The sequence below is a fragment of the Sus scrofa genome, chromosome 5 (genome assembly GCF_000003025.6).
Source record: "Sus scrofa isolate TJ Tabasco breed Duroc chromosome 5, Sscrofa11.1, whole genome shotgun sequence".
NCBI lineage: Eukaryota > Metazoa > Chordata > Mammalia > Artiodactyla > Suidae > Sus > Sus scrofa.
This window is the reverse complement of record NC_010447.5, coordinates 67,866,183-67,886,894: the sequence shown is the minus strand read 5'-3', so window position 1 is coordinate 67,886,894 and position 20,712 is coordinate 67,866,183. Positions and strand designations below refer to the sequence as shown.

The 20,712-nt window shown below is 49.3% G+C and overlaps 1 long non-coding RNA gene across 1 annotated transcript in view; it reads right to left on the bottom strand.

Moving 5' to 3' along the window:
- Positions 1–20,507, bottom strand: part of LOC102167892 — a 28,939-nt gene extending 8,432 nt beyond the window's left edge. The window contains exons 1-4 of the long non-coding RNA XR_002344143.1: positions 20,119–20,507; positions 19,686–19,767; positions 16,276–16,327; positions 6,334–6,398 (exon numbers count right to left, since the gene is read on the bottom strand). This is a non-coding gene — a long non-coding RNA (uncharacterized LOC102167892). The remainder of the gene's footprint in view (positions 1–6,333; positions 6,399–16,275; positions 16,328–19,685; positions 19,768–20,118) is intronic.

Below are 20,712 nucleotides of genomic sequence, written 5' to 3'. Positions count from 1 at the left end.
TGTGACCCACCACGCTCGACTCACAGAGGTCAAACATCCACACTGGCCTGGACCCTGCTCAGCAAGAAGCAGCCACGGAGCAACCACTTGGCTATTGAGTAAGTCAAATATCTATAAAAATTATAAACACTTATTCCTACTTTTTGTATCTCTGTATCTGTTTGGGGCTAGTAACAAAGTCTATGGACATAAACCAGTTCACAACCACACTTTAAGAAACATACAAACTATTGCCTTTGGAATGGATTAGCAATGAGATCCTGCTGTGTAGCACTGGGAACTATGTCTAGTCACTTATGATGGAGCCTGATAATGTGCGAAAATAGAATGTGTACATGTATGTGTAACTGAGTCACCATACTGTACAGTAGAAAAAAAAATTGTAATGGGGAAATAACTATTAAAAATAATAATAATAATAATAATAAAGAAAAAAAAGAGCACTGCCCCTGAAAAGAACAAATCTCTAGGCTCTTACTGCGGAGCCACCACTAGGCTCAAAGGGGGCGAGGGAAGAAACCTGGAGGGCCACACTGCTCTGTGAGTGGACTTTCAGCCCTTCCCCCATTCTCAGCTCTGCATCTCACGCCCACACTCCTTGGTACCCGATGTTTCCAAAGTTAGTGCCTTCCTGATCTGCTCATGTCCCATCATTGGGTCCTTTTTGCCGGCGTCAGGACACAGCTTCTACTGCTCAGCCGGGTCATGTTCCTTCTTTGCTCTTCTTATTTCTTCCCCCATTCTCTTTGTCTTTGCAGTTTACACTTTATTATTATTATTATTATGGCCACACCTGCAGTATATGGAAGTTCCTGGGCTAGGGGGTGAAGCAGAGACACAGCTGCCAGCCACAGCAACATCATATCTGAGCCACATCAGTGACCTATGCTTAGCTTGTGGCAATGCTAAATCCTTAATCCACTGAGGAAGGCCAGGGATCCAACCTGCATCCTTATGGATACTAGTCAGTTTCTTAACCTGCTGAGCCACAATAGGAACTCCTGCAGTTTGTACTTTTTTTTTTTTTTTTTTAGTCTTTTTAGGGCTGCACCTGTAGCATGTGGAGGTTCCCAAACTAGGGGTCAGATAGGAGCTGCAGCTGCCAGCCTACACCACAGCCACAACACAAGATCTGAGACACATCTTCGACCTACATCACAGTTCACGGCAATGCCAGATCCTTAACCCACTGAGTGAGGCCAGGGATCAAACCTGCGTTCTCAGGGATGCTAGTCAGATTCATTTCCACTGAGCCACAACGGGAACTCCTGCAGTTTATACCTTAGAAAATACCTTTATCATTGTTGAGATGGCAATACTCCCCAAGTTGGTGTACGGATTTAATGAAATTCCTATCAAAATCCCAGCTGACTTCTTTACAGAGTTGATCCTAAAATTCATTTGGAATTTCAAAGGACCCAGAATAGCCAAAACAATCTTGGAAGAAAAAAAGCAAGTCTGGAGAACTCTCATCTTCCAATTTCAAAACTTACAACAAAGCTATAGTAATCAAGTAACCAAATGTGACAGTGGCATAGGATAGACATTTAGATCCATAGAATAGAATGGAGCATTCAGAAATAAACCCTCAGATCTATGATCAACTGATCTTCACCAAGGGTGCCAAGATAATTTAAGGAAGAACAGTCTTTTCAGCAAGTGTTGCCGGGCAACTACTGGTATGAGGTAGGGATTCATAGCCACATGAATCCCTACCTCATACCATATACAAAAATTAACTCAAAATGGATCACAGACCTAAATGGAAATGTTAACAATCTAAAAACTATTCATGAGACAAAGCCTTAGACACAACACCAAAAGCACAAGTAACAAAAGGAAAAAAATTGGACCCATGAAAATTAAAAACTTTTGTGCTTCAAATAACACCATCGAGAAAGTGAAAAGAGAACCTATACACTGGGAGAAAATACTTGCAAATCATATATATGATACGAGACTTGTATCCAGAATATATAAAAAACTTTTTATCATCTATAATAAAAAGACAACTCAACATTTAAATGGGCAAAGGATCTGAACAGACTTTTTTTTCCAAAGAAGATATATCACAAGCACATGAAAGGATGCTCAACATCACTAGCCTTCAAGGAGGTACAAAGTTAAACCATAATAAGATACTACTTCATACTCCCTAGGAAGCTATTACCAAAAAGACAGATAAAAGCAGGTGGTGTTAAGAATGTGGAGAAACTGGAACCACACGGACTACTGGTAGGAATGTAAAATGGTGCAGCCCCTTTGGAAAACAGTCTGGCAGTTCCTCAAAAAATTAAACCTAGACCATATGACCTAGCAGTTCCGTTCCTAGGTATATACATTCATACAACAAATGACTGTCCAAAGCAATGTTATTCATAACAGTGAAAAGGTGGAAACAACGCAAATGTTCATCAAGAATGGATAAATAAAACATAATATAGCCATACAATGAACTACGATTCAATGATAAAAGGAAATGATGTATTGATACATGTTCCAACATGAATTTTGAGAGCAGTGCGCTAAGTGAAAGTCACAATGGATTACTTTTGTATAACTCTCTATAAAATGTGCAGAATAGGAAAATCTATACAGATGAAAAGTAGATTAGTGGTGGCTGCCTAAGCTGGGGCCTTCTGGGAGGGGGAAATGGGTATGGAGTTTTTTGGGGTGATGAAAATGTTCTAAAATTGATTGTGGTGATTGCACAACTATGACTATACTAAAGGCCACTGAATTATACACTTCGAGTAGGTGAATTGTATGGTAGGTCAATAAAGCTATTATAATGGAGTTTCTGGATCAGGTCACCATGTCTAACTGCAGCTCTCCAGTGCTGTGAGCCTTGACCACGGGCCTTTCCAGCATGCCTTATGCGCAGTGCTTCTTGGTTATCACCACACTGAGAATCAAATCAAGGTCACGCATTTGTTCTTAATCTAATGGTAATTTATGGGGTTGCTATTGGCTTCATTAATGGCTATACCTAAAAATAGTGTTTACTGAGGCAGATAAATTAATAAACTGTGCTTGACTCTCTTATTACGTAGGAAAGGTTTCTTTTTTTTTCTTTTATTTTTAAAGAAGATCTCTCTCTCCCTCCCTTTTTTTTTTTTTTTTTGGTCCTTCGGCCACACCCATGGCATATGGAAGTTTCCACCAGGGACTGAACCTGAGCCACAACTGTGGCAATGCCAGATCTTTAACCTACTGCACTAGTCGGGGATCGAACCAGCATCACCACAGAGAGAAGCTGGATTATTAATGCACTATGCTACAGTGGGAACTCCAAGATATCTCTTTTTATTAATAGCAAATAATATAAAAAGTATCTGTCTACCTGCCAGCCTGGGAATACATTCTAAATGAGCATACAAACCCAGTTCATTTATTTAATCGACAAATATTTATCAAACATTCACTATGCACTGGCTACTCTGCCAGGTTCTATGAAGGTAACAGTGAACAATTAGGGCGGAGAGCTGAATAAATAAGGCTTTAGGTCAATGTGGACACAGCTTTCAAAGGACAGAGATTTCCCTGCCAGAGGACTTGGTGTTTTAACTATTGAGGAATTCAGAGAAATGTCTACACATATTTTTTCCCTTTGAGACCTCAAGGTTGAATTTTTAAAATTACGTAACTATTAGAATAACACTAAGAGAAATGGGGAAGAAGTTTATAACAACTCTGCCACCTGCCCCCATCAATCTAATTTCAAACCTTTTCTCCATTTCACCCATTTTTTAAAGCTTCTAGCTCCTTTCCCCCAGAGCTTTGACAATCTTCATTGCATGTCTCTCAGAGGATCCAGTTCAAAGAACCTCCCAAGACTCACTTTGAGAAATTCAGACCGGAGGCATTGAAGCCTGGTAGCAGCCAAAAAACCTACCCTGTGCCAGTGGCTCAGGAGATTGGGGAGTAAGGGAGTAAATGTGAATCCCAGCACCAATTTGCTTCTGGGCACACTCCCCATGACTCAGAAAATAGACAGCAGAGGCCAAAGTGTGTGTAGAGGGGGGCAAAGGCCAGGCCCCAGTGCCAGGGTGTTGAGGGCTGCCACACTCCCCCGTGCTGGTGTCACTGAGGTCTCCGAGGGCCCCGCTCTGCGAGGGCAAGTCCCTGCCTTGTGGGAGGAGGTCTAAGGATCAGAGATGAGCAGTAAGGTCTGGCCCGGCCATGCTTCTCAGTGGCTTGCACTGTGTCTAGGACACCTACCCTATTCTCAGGGGCTGTGATTCCCCTAAATTCCTTGGAGTTAACTTTGTTATTCTCACCACTTGAAGGGTAGCATTTTTTTTATCTTACTTTTTTTTCCGGTCGCACCTGCAGCATGCAGAAGTTCCCTGGCCAGGAATTGAACCCGGGCCACAGAAGTTGCCCAAGTTACAGCAGTGACCATGCCAGATCCCTCACCCAATGAGCCACCAGGGAATTCTCAATTTTTTTTTTTTTTTTTTTTTGTCTTTTGTTGTTGTTGTTGCTATTTCTTGGGCCGCTCCCGCAGCATATGGAGGTTCCCAGGCTAGGGGTTGAATCGGAGCTGTAGCTACCGGCCTACGCCAGAGCCACAGCAACGCGGGATCCGAGCCGCGTCTGCAACCTACACCACAGCTCACGGCAACGCCGGATCGTTAACCCACTGAGCAAGGGCAGGGACCGAACCCGCAACCTCATGGTTCCTAGTCGGATTCATTAACCACTGCGCCACGACGGGAACTCCCAATTTTTTTTTTTTTTAATCTTAAAAGGCTTACAACATGATTACAAAGTAAAATATATAGAATCTTTGGGATTTTCAGAAAAACAACACAAAATCAAAATACTCTATACTCTGACCACTCAGAAATAACCACAGCCAACACTTTCATGTATAATCTCCCATTCTCTAGTTCTAAGTATACAGCATCATAAAGCACACACTTTTAGAGTCCTACTTTGTATCCTAATTAAGTTATTTGAACACTACCCATGTCATCACAAATTTTATGTAACACCATTTAAAATAACTAGCATTTAAAAATACTAATATCCCATAGTATAATTATAGCGTAAGTACTTAAGCAATCTGGTATTGTTGGTTATGACAAGTTTTCACTATTACAGATGGTACCATCATGAACATTCTTTTTTCTTTTTACAGCCATACCTGTGGCATATGGAAGTTCCCAGGTCAGGGACTGAATCTGAGCTCCAGCTGGGACCACCGCTCCAGCTGCAGCAACATGGCCAGATCTTTAAATACACTGCATTGGGCCAGGGATCCAACCTACACCTCCACAGTGACCCAAGCCGCTACAGTTAGGTTCTTAACCCACTGTACCACAGTGGGAGCTCCAACTTTGTGTTTTATCTGTTTAATATTATCTCTTTTTCTACTTAGAAAAGAAATACATGCTTGTAAAAAAATTTTTTTAATTGGAGAAATATTATTTAATAGGATTTAAAATTTCCCTTAATTCTACCATCCAGAGAGAACTTCTATTAATAGTTTGGTGTAGGAGTTCCTGTTGTGGCTCAGTGGAAATGAATCTGACTAGCATCCATGAGGATGCATGTGCAATCTCTGGCCCTGCTCAGTGGGTTAAGGATCCAGTGTTGCTGTGAGCTGTGGTGTAGATCGAGGATCTTGAGTTGCTGTGGCTGTACTGTAGGCCAGCGGCTACAGCTCTGATTGGACCCCCTAGCCTGGGAAGCTCCATATGTCACTGGTGTGGTCCTAAAAAAGACAAAAAACAAAAACAGAAACAAAAAACAGTTTGGTGCACCTGAGGGGTAAGTACCTCAACTGACGCCAAGTGAGCAGACTGCCTTGATGGCCACGTTTGAAAGGTCTCCCTGCCTTTTCCCTCCTTTCTCACAAGCCCAGGCTGAGTCACGATTGAGCTCCTTCTCTGGAGGTGGCCTGTAGCCAGGTCCACACCATCTGCATACTCAGCACAGCCTAGGTTGGTAACCCGGACAAGCTGGGGCAGCCACCTCAGCCCTGCTCTGGAATTTGGCTGTCCTCTCCCTGGCAGAGGAGGAGCAGAAAGGGCACAAGAATGAAGCAGGGTAGATAGTCACCTGGTAAATGCAGGTTCTGGCACTCAGCCTCCTGATGCCCGGGGGAAGTGAGTGAAAGCCCCTGGGATGCAGCCAAGTCTGGAATTATCCTTGGGCATCCTAGAAACAGGTCACTGGGAAGTACTATACATACAGATCTACACGCACGCGGGATTAACAGCCATGGGCTCACACACAGCGTCAGCACCCAGCTTCTGCAGGCCAGAAGCTCCCTACCCACCCCATCTATCCAGTAACATGCTCATTTCTCTGCAGATGACTTACCTGCGGATATTTGTGAAACGTGTTTATATAGAGGGATTCATTTGTCTCTGGAAGGGACCTTCCACCTATACAAAAGAGCCCAGAGTTATACAGAAACATCCTATTGGTGATCCTCAAAGGTCCCTTATGCTGGAAGGGTTCAATATTGCACAGCGAGGCAAAGGCTTTTGGACCCTCTGGCCTTGAACGGTCCAGCGTCCCTGTAGACCAACCACACTCCAGCCCATCATCACCTTCCATTCAGAGTTCATTCCATTTTCACAGCTACAGGCTCCTGCACCACTTCCTAGTGCTCACTGCCAGTGGTAATTCCAACTAAGAAATTTCCCCTTCTTTGGCTTCTAAGATCCTACCCTCTCCATGACATCTTCTTGGCCAATGGAAAGAGGAGTGGGGATTTCACTTGGCCCTTTTCATCTCAAGGTACCTTTTGTTTTTTTTTTTGTGGTTTTTTTTTGGTTGTTGTTGTTGTTTACTTCTTAGGGCCACACCTGCAGCATATGGAAGTTCCCAGGCTAGAGTTCAAATCAGAGCTACAGCTGCCAGCCTACACCACAGCCATAGCCACGCTGGATCCAAGCCTGTCTGCAACCTACACCACAGCTCACAGCAACACCAGATCCTTAACCCACTAAGCAAGGCCAGGGATCAAACCCACATCCTCATGGATCCTAGTCGGGTTCGTTAACTGCTAAGCCACAAAGGGAACTCCTCAAGGTACCATTTTTATGAGACTTTTTCAATTCATCATAAATATAAAATATCTCCTTGGCTTTACATAACATGAATAGTATAGGTTGCACTGCCTTTATTTTTGGATCTGACCCATTCCTTAAACTTGTGTTTGTTTCTTTTTTTCTTTTTGGCTGCTCCTGCAGCTTGCAGGTGTTCCTGGGCCACAGATCGAACCCAAGCCATAGCAGCAACCTGAGCCACAGCGGTGACAACACCAGATCCTTAACCCACTGAGCCACAAGGGAACTCCCATTTATTATAACTTATAAAACTGGCAGTGTCACTGTTCTCATGTGTACAACCTTTAGTATCCTGATCAACAAAACAGAAGTCCATCTGTAAGAGAACATATGATAATAACACCAATTCTAAGAGTTACTGAGTTATGTGCCAGGTGCTGTTGTAAGTCCTTTCCATGCATTAACCCATTTAGCCCTCACAACAATCTCATCAGGAAGGCACCATTGCCATTTTCTTTTCATGTGTGAGGAAACAGAGGCACAGGGAGGTTAACCCTGTTAAGCCCTGCCCAAGGTCACACAGGTGGTAGAACCAGACAGTGTTCATAAGCTCACAACCTCTAACTATGAACATCTTAGTGTTTAGCATTCCATGTTTTTTTGTTTTTTTGTTTTTTTAAGGGCTGCACCCCAAAGCATAGGGAGGTTCCCATGCTAGAGGTCAAATTGGAGCTGCAGCTGCCAGCCTACACCACAGCCACAGCAACACAGGATCTGAGTTGTGTCTGCGACCTACACCACAGCTCACAACGAGGGATCCTTAACCCACTGAGCAAGGCCAGGGATCCAACCTGCATCCTCATAAATCCTTTTCCGGCTTGTTAACCACTGAGCCATGAAGGGAACTCCTAGCATTCCATGTATTAAACCATATGCCGCGGGAGCGGCTCTAGAAAAGGCAAAAAGACAAAAAAAAAAAAAAAAAAAAAAGTGTTTCTTGTGGCAGAAGTTTAGCATTTTGATGTCTATTAATCTTTTTCTTTGTGATTTATGCCTCTTTTTTAATGTTTGGAAAATCCTTCTTCATTACAGGGTCACTATCTTGGCTTCTGGTTTTATTGTTTCTTTTTTGCCATCAGCAAATGGAGCTATTTGACATTTATTTGATGAATAATATATCCCTTTCCCTGTGGTTAGTTTGTGATATTTCCTCAACACTAATTAGTTTCTCATTTATGCTAAGATCTGTATCAAAGTTGAATGATTTATTTAATAGATTTTTTTAAATTAAATATAGTTGGAGTTTCCATCATGGCACAGCGGAAATGAATCTGACTAGGAGACATGAGGTTGCAGCTTCGATCCCTGGCCTTTCTCAGTGGGTTAAGGAGCCGGCATTGCCATGAGCTGCGGTGTAGGTCGCAGACGTGGCTCGGATCTGGCGTTGCTATTGCTGTGGTGTAGGCCAGCAGCTGTAGCTCCAATTAAACCTCTAGCCTGGGAGTTTCCATATGCCGTGGGTACAGCCCTAAAAAGCAAAAATAAATAAATAAATAAATATTATTGATTTACAATGTGCCAATTTCTGCTATTCAGCAAAGTGACTCTCTTAGACATACACACACATATACGTATACATTCTTTTTTTTTTTTCTGGCTGCACCCATGGCATATGGAAGTTCCCCAGGCCAGGGGTCGAACTCCTGTCAAAGCAGCAACCCAAGCTGCTACAGTGACAATGCTAGATCCTTAACCTGCTATGCCACAGAACTCCTATCACTTATGCTTTTGATATCATATCTAAAAAAAACGCTGTCTAACCTAAGGGCACAAAGATTTACCCCTATAGTTTCTTCTGAGTATTTTATAGTTTTAGTTCTTTAATTTAGGTCCATAGTCTATTTCGAGTTAATTTTCGTATATGCGAGACCAGGTGTGAGATCACCTGGGTCCTACTTCAGGCTTCTGCATATAAATATCCAGTTGAGATGTGCTCTAAGTGTAAACTATGCACTTAATTCTAAAGACTTAGAATTAACATTGGACTTGACATTCTTCAAGGAATAAAGTCAAAGGTTGAGAGGATGGAGAGAGAACAAAGACTATCAAAATAAACTTGAAAGATTAACAAAATAACAAAACAGTTTCTAGAAATGGGGGGAAAAGCATACAAAACTTAACCGTGAATACCTCCAGCAATGACAGTAACTATAACTGGTATCAGTAATTCTGGTATTATTCCCCAGGCGCTGCACTATTTTATACGCTTTCCCTTTTTCACCCACACAGCAGCCCAGTGAGGTAGGGACCTCATTCGTCCTCATCTTGGGGAAACTAAGGCTCAGAGAACCCAGTCTGTCCAAGGTCACCATGCTATAAGTAGGAAAGCCAGGCTTGATGCCATTCTGAGTCCAAAGTCCGCATTTTTATCTGTTATAGACTCACGGAAGGGTCAAGGAATGCAAATAAGATATGCATTTGGCTATAGCCTGGCCTTGGTTTTAGACAGCTGGAGGGATGAACAGAGGAGGAGGGGCGAAGGATGACGTGGTAAAAATGGGGGGCTCTCTCTGCTCAAGACTGACATGCCACACCTGCTGCTCCCAGGCTGGCTCGATCAGAAGGCTTCCTGTAGAGTGAGGCCCAGCTCCTGCCCCCACCTTGGCCTTCAGAAGCAGCTCCTGGGAAGCCTGGCAGCGCCCCCAGCCCAGCTGCATTGTAAGATAAGATAAGACTCTCGCTGAGGGACCCGGGAAAGAAGCCAGCCTGGTGACGCCCAACTGCTCTCTCGGTGACGTGTGTCCACAGCAGCCTCCATCTCTCCAGGGACTCAGCTCAGCCAAGAGGCCTCTGGTTTATAGTGGCCTAAAACCCTATACAATCTGTGGAGCTCCGAGAGCACTGCCCTTCCAGAGGCTCTGCCATCAGAATTGCCCCCGACCCTCTGGCCCAGGCAGCAAGCAGCCTTCAGTCCTGGGCAGGAGTGACTTGGCAGCAACAGCTGAGAGAAAGAACAGACCTTGCATCAGGAGGGTCAGCACCCCCAGACTGTTGACGTGTGTGGGCTATTTCTGCCCCAACAGCACGCTGTCAGCTGGCAGGAGGTGAGGAGCGATGCACAGGGAGTTGCAACACCCAGGCGCGGTGTGTGGGGAACTTGCTAAGGCCTGGGGCCCCATCAGGCCCTAAAGCTGCCTCCACTGCTGGTTCACAAAAACCACGGGGAGGTGCGGGGCCCTGACAACCCTGACATCCAGACAAGAGCCAGAGCACCGGGGAACCTTCAACCCCCTCTAATCTGGGTCGTGACGCACTGCCCGCCACCTGCTTGGATGTGCTGTTGCCCTGGGCTATGGACTTCGGCCCCCAACAGGTTTCCAAATGCCCTGGTGCAATGGCCCTGTCAGGCTGCTGTCATCAGCACTAGGCAATGTGGGCACAAGTTTGCCAAAAGTGCCCTCACTTTACAGAGAGCTGCATTCCTGGAAAGCTGTTCAGGAAGTGAGTCCCGTGGGGCTGCGCCGCTGGGGGCAAGATTCAAGACTGAATTCCCAGTGTGGCCAGAAACACAGGGGTCATCCTTAACCCTCCCCTTCCCGCACCCTGACAACCATCATTCAGCAAGTGCCCAGTTCCACCTCCTTCCCCTCTCTGGGGGGTGGGGTGGGGTGTCCCATTTCCCTCCCCATCCTGCCCCCACTGTGCCAGACCCCACCGTGTCTCCTGGACTCCTGACTCTCTTCCCTCTAGTCCATCCCAGTGCTGCCTCCAGGGTGACCCTTCTCAAATGCTGCTGTCAGGATGTCACTTTGTGAGGAAAACCTTCTCACTGCTCCAGGGTTCTCAGGATATCTGCTCCACCCCCACACCTCTCCAGCCTCACCTCCAACCTGCCACCTTCCAGCCACACCCAGGGACCCCTTGGGTCCTGTGCTCTGAGCCCACTGCTCCCTCTGAGGGTCTGTCCCCTCAGCCCCTCCTCCAGGCCAGGAGAGAACAGTCGGCACACAGAAGGTGTCATCAAAGGCCTCATAGGGAACAAACGCCCAGGATGGAAGGAAGACCTCCTGGGTGGTGGCGAGGAGGGGCGCTGAGGACATTCCAAGCACAGGGTGAGGGTATTCAATCACATCGAACATGCACCAGACCCTCTGCCACCTCTGCTCACAGGTGCCGAGGCGAGGAGGCGGTGGAGACCAGCCAGAGGCCAGGGCAAGAAGCCCTGGACTAAGACAGGACAACCTGGCTTCTCGTCCCAGCTCCAGAACTTCACCAGTCAGACGGTCTTAAGGAAGTGACTTCACTCCTCTGCCCTCACTTTGCTCATCCTTACCATATAGCCTCAGCGTAGGTCCTCAGGCAGCTGTGCAAATTCTATACTAGCACATGTGTGCAAACATTCTGTCCTGTGCAATGTCAATATTTGAGGCCCCTGGGCACTTTCTGCTGCTCACTGGCGAGTAAAGTGGCTCCCGCCCAGGCTGCTTTCCTGGGGACTCTGGCCTACTTCCCATGCTCGCCCTCCATCCAGGTATCTTGAGTCTCTGCTCCTGACCCGGATTAGAACTCTACTCCATTACCCTTTAATCCTGACAGAGACACCCAACAGGAAGGGCCGAGCCTGCTCCCCTGACAGGTCTTAGCAGCAGGACTAGGAACTGCCCACTGGCACCTACTGTTTCCCTGTGGCTTTGTTATCCCCAGACATCAGCGGGGCCCCTCTCTTGCTGGCAGTGCCACCATCTGCTCAGATCAAGGGCGAAAGACAGAGAGGGAGGGCTGTGAGCATCATCTTAAGCCCAGCCCTCAACTGTCCACACCACTGGAGCCCAGTGAACGGTGTCCCAGGGGGTGGCAGTGGTTTTCTCAGGCAAGCAAGGTCCCAGGGGAGCCCCACACCCTGCTCCCCATAAACCAGGGCAGAGGGCTCCTTTAGGAAAGGGCTCTTGATGGGAATTCAGAAACCTGGGTTCTGGTGTCATCACTGGCCAGCTATGTGACCTTGAACGGGTCCCATGCCCTCTCTGGTTCTGTTTCCTCATTAGTAAAATGAAAGGGTTGGACACAGGGCTGAAGCTGATGTCCTGAGGACCGACCAAATCGTGCATGGTTTGAGGCTGAACTGCTTTAAGCGAGGCTAGCACTTCTCGGTAGAAGCATTTCCTGCCACGACCACTACTGAAGCATTGGAATCTGTGTTCTTTGCTGCTCCCCAGTCCTGGCATGTGGGAAAGGAGCCAGGAGCCTCTGGCCTTTTGGACACCATTATTTAAGAGACAGAATCTCCACTGGCCACTGACAGGAAGTATCAAGTACAGAACCAGATCTGGACAGATGATCTTACCTCTGAAGGCCAACCTCAACCCAAGACATGGTGAAGCAGTCTCCCGGCTTCCCCAGGCCTGTGACCCTCTTGGCAACAAGAAATCCGTAATACCTCTCCCCTGCACTAGCAGGCTGGCTTAGCTTCAAGGGTCTGGCTTAGAAAGGGTCTAGCAACCTAACCCCCTGGTTTAAAGCTCCACCATTACCATCCTAAAATTCCTTTTTTTTTTTTTCTTTATAGGGCCACACTTGGGGCATATGTAGGTTCCCAGGCTAGGGGTCAAATCAGAGCTACAGCTGCTGGCCTACAATACAGCCACAGCAATGCCAGATCCTTAACCCACTGAGCGAGGCCAGAGATCAAACCCAAAACCTCATGGTTCCTAGTCAGATTTGTTTCCACCAAGCCATGATGGGAACTCCAATCCTGAAATTCTTAATAAATTCTGAACTATGGGCCCTCAGGATCATTTTGTACTGATCCCTGAAAATTATTATGGGTTACACAGACACCCACTTGGAAACCAGTCTTTCCCATTAGGGTAGTGGTTCCCAAGGCAGGACTCTGACCTCCAGAGGATTCTTCTTGTCCCTCAAGATCTGGCTGAGATGACAATTAAAGTCTATCAGTTCTCCTCCTGCTTTCTCACTCCATTTGTCTCTCTCACATGCTCTCTCCCCTTGTGTAATCCTCCCAAAGCCGCCCCCACCCCCAGCCATCTAAATTAATCACTTCGTGGCCATGCCCTCTCTCTGACTTCCTTAAATACAGAGATGCCCGGTAACTGTTTATTGACACGGGAAAGCAAACAGAGCTATCTTCTCAGAACAGAGTACAGGGAGGGCACTGCACACAGTGGGCTCTCAAGCAATGCTGCTGACTCATCTGCAGTGCAGGCTGGCGCATTATAGCCACGGCCTTGCCCACGCCTATGCTGCATTACATGGACCAGCATTCTCTCCCCTTCCTACCTGGTGAGGAAGGATGAAGCTCCAGGTGGGGCAGCTGATTTTAGGGTTTCCAGGTGTGGGGACCCCCCCCCACACACACACCCACTGCAGGTCCAGCTCCAAAACGCCTCTTGGGAAACGGTATCAAGAACCCCAGACACTGCAAAGCCCTTTAAAGTCTGCAACCCACTTTCATTAACATTCTCCTCAAAGTCAAGACAAATACTTAAATATCTATTGTGGGGTTGTTCTAACATTTTTCCTTTTACTGTATGTGTTCTTTGAGGAAAAAACAGGAAATACTAGGAAAATATTAGGATTTTTTCTTGAGGAAAAATTAGGAAATAGAGACAAAACCCAAAGAATAAGGGCAGCTCAAATCCTCGGGCCTAGAGAGGACACTGTTAACATTTTACTTATTGCATCTCTGCACATAATATATATCTTTCAAAACAGGATAATGCCTTCACTGCTTTGTAATCTTATTATTCTGGCATTTATAGGAAGCTAACAGAGGTCCTAGGTCACACAGCTGTTGAGGGCAGTGCTGGGGCCCGACTCAGAGGCTGGGGTCCACATCCCGGAACCTGGCCGCTGTTCAAACGCCAAAGGGGCTGGAGGCACTGGCAGCCATGGGAACAGAGCCCCAGCAAAGAAGGGTTTGCTTGGACTGCGCTTTGGGGAAAACACCCCGGAACTACCTGGATGCCCAGCAGCTCAGCAAGGGCGGGGCCAGGCCAGGCCGGGCCTGGCTGCCCAGAGTTCCCACCTCTGCAGAACTGGACTTTGCCTTGTGGTAAAATGCACGGGGATGACAGGATCAGCTGTCAGGCAGGGGCCAGAGGGAGCAGGTGCCAGGTGGCAGGATTGGGCTGCACAGAACTGACCCCAGGAGCAACTGGATATCTGTTAGGTGGCCTGGGAGGGCTCTCCTCTTGGTATTTTTAGAACAAGAGTGAGGGCCCAGCAGTGACCCAACAACTGCCTTGCTGCCTGGGGCACTGGCCCCAGCTCTAGAAAGGTGATTCCAGCCTGGGGCTAGGCCGAGGCTAAAAGCATGACTTGTCGCCTGCCTGCCTGACTCCTTCCTCCCTTGCCTCTTTCCCTCCTTCCCTCCCTCCTTCCTTCCTGAGCACACAGTACTAGCTAGAAACTGAGTTAGGGACTAGAGGAAAGGTCTCCTCGGGGCCCTGGGCTTCTTCAAAGGTGGCAGAACAACAAGAGGTGACCAGAGGCTTGCAGAACAACAGTAGTTCAGAGGTGGAGCTCTGGCCTCAGGCAAACCCAGGTTTGCGTTTTGTCTCCTCTGCCTCCAGCTATGTGACCTCAGGCAAGTTGCTTAATCTCTCTGAATGATGTCTCCCCTCTGGAAAGGTGTCTGTAAGAAGTAAGTGAGATAATGCATAAACACACTTAGAAGAGTGTTTGGAACAGGCTAAGTGCTGGGTAAACACAGTTACTGAAAGGCTGTACCTTTGTAAAAGTTCTGGAGCTCGGGCTGTTCAGCGTGTTCAGCATCCCCCGGGGGTCACGTTCCAGAGAAAGTGAGGGGTTGGGTGACAACAGGACTGGGGCCGTCCCGGCGCTTAAATTGAGGATTTGGCAGAGCTGGGCAATGGCTCACCCCTTGTGCGTGTATACACCAAATCACACACTGGCTTCTCACGATGAAGGAGGGGCTGGAGTCCTCGCGTTTTGCCAAAGAGGTGTGCAGACCAGCAGGTCGCATGAGCTGCCCAGGGTCGCCGAGGGAAGACATGGCCGCGACCTCAGTTCAAATTCCTTGACTCTAAGCCCAGAGCCCCTCATCCTCTGCCCTTCGCTTCTCCCAGACCCTGTCCCACGGCACCACTGCTGCTGCACAGCGCGCAGGATTTGGGGCTGCTGGTGGATCCTGAGGCCGGAGGGGAGAGCCCAGGTGGGATCTGCTGGGCCTGGAGGGGGAAGCGGTGAGTCCCGAGGCCGGGGTGCAGCAAGGCTGGCAGGCAGACTCTGGGCAAGGCAGCATCTGACTCGGGGTTGGACGACCTCCAGGGCGGTTAGCAGCCTCGCTTTGACCCCGGGACACAGTGCCCCAAGGACTCCTCACTGCCCTAGTCTTCCTCCCACGCCTAAAACTGCACCTGGGACCCTTCCAGTGAGAACAGCAGTACCCCCAACTCCTCAGCAGTCCACCCATCGGTGCCAACCCCGCGGACGTGGGCACGCACGCATGTGCGCACATACGTACGCACGCACGCACGCACGCTGAGGGCCAAGGCAGGATGGAAGAAGCCCACGTGGTAGGCAGCTATGGGTAGGGGAAAATTCCTGCAGCCCCCCAGGGCTCCGTGGAGGAGGGCCACAGAACGCAGCTCACAGGGTCCTGCCCTTTCAGCGCCTTCTGGGTGAACACAGGGGTGACAAAGCCATCGTTCGCTCGTTGGGCACGCCAGGCTAGGGGCCAGGTTCTGGGATGCCACAGTGAACAAGACAGATAAATCCTTGTTCCTGTGAAGCTTATCTTCTGGGGTGGGATTGAAAGGGTCTTTTCATCTCTCTTTATGCTTCCCCCTTTATGCATTTGATTTCCTGCTAAGCCTTGTCACTTGAGGGGATTAGGGGACAGGGATATGCAGAAGGTAGGGATCTCTCTTGTCTCCTAGATGCCCAGCACAGAGGCGCTGGAAACACGTGGGATCTTGGCAGGCTCTCCTGCTCTGCTGGGCGGGGTGGGAAATTCACCACCTTCCCTTTTCCCATCTCCGTGTCAGATATGATCTGCTGATGAGGTCTGCTCACCTGGACCACAGCCAGGGACTGTCGGAGCAACTCTCACTGCTTATTTTAAGTGCCTGAAATTCCAAGGAAATAATTCTTGCCTTTTGCAAACATACAATCTAGTGGGGAGGTACAAACTCATATGCACTGTCGTGTGGAATGTTGATGTTTTGCTTTATGATGAATTGTTCTGAGAGTCATTTTCACTCACCCGTGTTGAGGCCTCCTATCTGGACTCAGGTTCCACCGCAAAATCTAAGGTTCTACAAAACCAAGAAACGCTCAGTAAATGTTTAAGTGAAGACATGAATAAAGTCTAAGGTTAAATTGATCAGGCTTTGTAAAGGGACCATCCCTTAGTATTTGGTGACTCAGGGCAGTTAATCTCTTTGAGACTCAATATCTTCACCTGTAAAATGGGACAATTAATACCCACTTCATGGGGGTTGTGTGTGGCATACAGCAGTCTCAGTATTTAATTATTATTGTTTAAATCTTGGCTCAGTTTGTTGGCCTTTGAAGGCTGGTAGGCAGACAATGAGCAGAGATGGGTCAGGCAAGCTTGGGGAATGTCGCTGAGAACCCCAAAGCCTGGAACAAAGTTCCAGATGGATCTGGAGGCCCCAGAGCAACTGCAAGCTGTGGGAGGGTGGGGTGTGTGTGTGGGGGGACACCTCTTGTTCCAAGTCTCTGTAAGTTTCTAAGTGGCAGCTCTAAGATTAACTTTGGACCCTGACCCAGGTGGCTGACAAGGTGACCTCTTGCAGAAGACATAGAAAAGCTTTCTGACAAAAACCAAGCAGGCCGCAGGGGTTCTAATTACAGCCCCTGTGCCTTCCTGTCCCTCCGGCCTGCTCTGCCCCACGGGCCTTTTTTCAGAAAGAAAGCCTGTTACTTCCTGGACTCTCAAGGGAGCAGAAGGCCTCCTGGCGGGGGGCTGCCCCAGGGCCTGCTGCGATGTCTGGGGCCCCCTGGCGGACGAGAACGCGCCTTACACCTTCCCTGGGCAGCCTTCGCACGCGTGCACCTGGGGGAGGGCTGGCGCCTCGCGGCTCCGGGAGATTTCTGAGCAGGCGGACACCTCACCCACAGTGGATTAGTGACTGTTGACTTCCAAGGGCGAGACTCACTGCTCTTGGCACAGGGAAGGCCGCAGGCTGAGGGCCTGCCCCAAACACAGGCCTCAGGGGTCCCGCCTTTGCAGGCTTTGGCCTGAAGACCAGTGACAGCGTCCAGCCTGAGTCATTTGTTCCCTGAAGCAGGATACCAGGGTAGAAAGGCTCCCTAGGCCAGGGGCTTCTATTTTAAAGGCAAATATTCACTGTTCAAACAGCACACCCCTCATGCAGGAGTCCGGCTTGAAATCCCACCTTCAAGGATCCATTCTTTTGCCTTTTTCCAAAAAACTCTTTGAAGTAACACTTTCACATGAAAATGTCAATGCTGTCATCATTTATCATGCATTTCATGTGGGCAAATCACTGAACTGGGCACCGTGGTATGTGGAAGATGGATTCCCCACCACAAAGCAGGCAGCTGGAGGGGCAGCCTGGAGAGGTCTGAACACAGCCCAGGGTCCAGAGGAAGGGCAGGCCTGGGGGTTGGGGGCACTGGGAGGAAAGGCCATTCATCCTGGAGGGAGCAGGAGAGGTACGGAAGGGTGGGGTGTGTGCAGGGAACAGTGAGTCATGTGGTGTGGCCCAGTAAGGAGGCTGAACCCTCTGCCCCTCTCCGGAGGGAGGAGGAAGAGGACACCAGGCTGGAGAGGTAGGTGGAAGCCAGCTGGGGGCAGGGGGTGGGGCCGGGGGTGGGGGGTGGTTTCTGCACCGCAGATTCCTTTGGGGACCCAGTGTAGGTGGGCTTGCCTGAGAACTGAAAGATGCGCCTGGAGCAGCCTGAAGGGAGGTCCCCCAGGTGGGTGAGGAGAGAGGGCAGAGAAGCATTTCAGAGATCAGGGGGGCTGCTGAGAAGACAGCGGAGGCCCTTGAAGAAATTTGGGCTGGGGCGGGCTGAATCAGAACACTGCCCTGAGAATGCCTCTAGGCCCACAGGTGGGAGTGCAGTCTGAGCGGGAGAGATTTCTCCCTCATCTCACCCTTGTTCTAAGGCTTCACAGTTTGCAAAGCACGTTCACCCACATTCTCTCATTGATCTTTTTAACAGCACTCTTGCTGAACTGGGCATACTGTTCTCATTTCATACATGGAGAAGCTCAGGCCTGGATGAAATGAAGTTGTAAATTCTGCTTTATATTAACCATTGGTCTTCAGGGGTGCATATTTGTTTCTGTTTTAATTTTACGACAGTTCAAACATTTGAGGGGGTCAAAATTCAGAATGTCCAGATGAGAGTCTATCGACCCTCTTCTCCCAGCTGCCCGGGTCACCTCTTGCCAGCGTGAACTCTAGCCTTTCCACCAGAGTGAGGCAGGGCCTCAGGGACAGCCCCACTGCAGATTCAGGAAGGTCTGAGGCAAGGGTCGCCTCGGGAGATGTGTCAAACCTGCTCTTAGCAAAAGTACACATGGTCTTCTTTCAACTTAGGCCACAGAAATTTATCTTTAAATCCCAAACTCCTCGGAGGCAGGGAGTATCTCTTCAACTTCGAGGAAGTAACAGGTTAGGGGTTAAAATTATAGGCTCTGGCAGATATAGAACTGGGACCTTGAAGACGGCCGTGTGACCTTGAGCAAGTTACTTAGGCTCTTGAGCCTCCACAATAAGGATGTCCTCACCAGCTTCACAGGGCTGTGGGGGACCTGACTCATGTCCTGCATTTATCTGTGTGTCAGGCAAGATCTGTACTCTGCAACTGGGAACTGCCATCATTCCCAGTGCTCTGAGTCCTACTGTGTGCAACAGACCTGGGCACCCTTTCAAACTTAATCCTGACAGAGGACTGAGGATCTCAGGCACCTAATTAAAGGCAAATGGGCACTGCAGGCCATCAAATCCATATATTTGAATGAATCGCTCTTTCTGGGCTGGGACTAGCCCTTCCCTTATGTGAAACCAGCCCTCCAAAGGCCAGGCTCTTCACCATCTCCTCTTCAGGGGGCTTTTCTGGGTAGTCGGGCATTTTGAGGCCAACAAAAGGGCTGAGAGCCCACCACTCCTCTGGGCTGTTTTGTCTGAGCCCTGAGTTTCAGCGGATGCACAGGGAAGCTGCCATATGGCTTTTCTCAGGGCTGACAGGAGTGACTCATTGGAGGGTCATCCCTGCCCTGGAGCTGCCCAGGGCAAGGGACTCTTGGCCTCTGCCCCTGGCCTGGTCCTCTGCCACCTGACCTCTGCCCCAACCTCTGAGCCTCTCCACTCAGAGCAGGGGCTTCTCCACCCCTGGGGCACTCGCAGGTGGAAGGGACCCCAGAAATAACTTATCCCACCTTCCTCATCTCACGGATAAGAAAGGGAGCCCAGGGGCAAGAAAGAGCTCCTACACCCAGCTTCTTGCAGAAGCAGGACCTGAGCCTGGCTCCAGCATGCCTTCTGTGGGTCCCTCCCAGTGCTGCAAATCCCCCTCAAAATTGGCGTTTTCCAACAGGGCCACTCCTGCCCTGGGCTGCAGGTCCTAAACACTGACCAGTGGAGTCCATGGCTTTTTGGTAGGACAGTTACTTACTGCTTTGGGAGAACATCCCTGTAATCTTGTTTCCAAGAAAAAACAGAAGGATCTGTGGAGCTGGTGGTCCCCATGGACCTCACTGTCAATAAACAATGTAAAATTTTGTTTACTTTTCTGTTAAAAGAGACATTTCTTTTCCATCCTACTCAAGTTTTGTAAAGAAACAAAAATATAGGCCAGCAAAGATTAAGGGATAAATAATTGTCTGGCAGAACAATGCAGTGATCCATGACTTCAAGGGATGGAATCCACACTAGCCCTGGGAGCTGGGACTTGGCAAGACGGCTGGGGAACAGGGAAGTGTGAGCTGGAGGAGGGAAGGGCGAGGACAAGGGAGGGGAACAGTTGTGCTGGGACAGGCCCAGGCGTGGGGCAAACTGGGGGCCCAGGGATCAGCCCCTGGTGTCACCCCACGCGTCTCCAAACCCACCTTCTCTTGTTTCTCAGGACCCAGGAGCCCACCGTCACATCACCCGGAGCCCTGCTGCTGGGCTGGGGGCTCGGTTGGCAGGGACCGACAGGCCCCCTTTCCCGTGTAGGCTCTCAGGCCTGACGCCCCGCTATCTTGGCGGAAAGTGCAGCGCGAGGGGTGGAAGGCCTAAGGGGTCCGTGGAAGTCAGACCGCAGACGGGGAAATGAGGCTCGAGTTCTCTTTCCTTCGGGGGAGGAACAGTCTCAGGCGCCTGCAGAATGGGATTTCCCTCCCGGCCTGTGGATGTGGAAACTGAGGCCAAAGCGAAAACCCTGAGGCGGGGGTCCTAGGCCCTTGCGGAGGAGGCTGCGCTCGCGGACCCCCACAGGCGCAGGCTCCGGAGGGGCGGGGAGGGGCGGGGCGGCGCGGGGCGGGCGCAGGAGCCTGCGTGACTCAGGCTGGGGCTCTAGGGCCTTTGTTCCCAGGCCGCAAGGCCTTAAAGGGCCAGCGCCCGCCCGAGGCAGGAGCGCGCGCCCCGCGACCGCCCGCCGCCCTCAGTGGGGTTGCCCGCGGGCTCCCGGCTGCCGGCACAAGAGGGGCATCCTGCAGGAT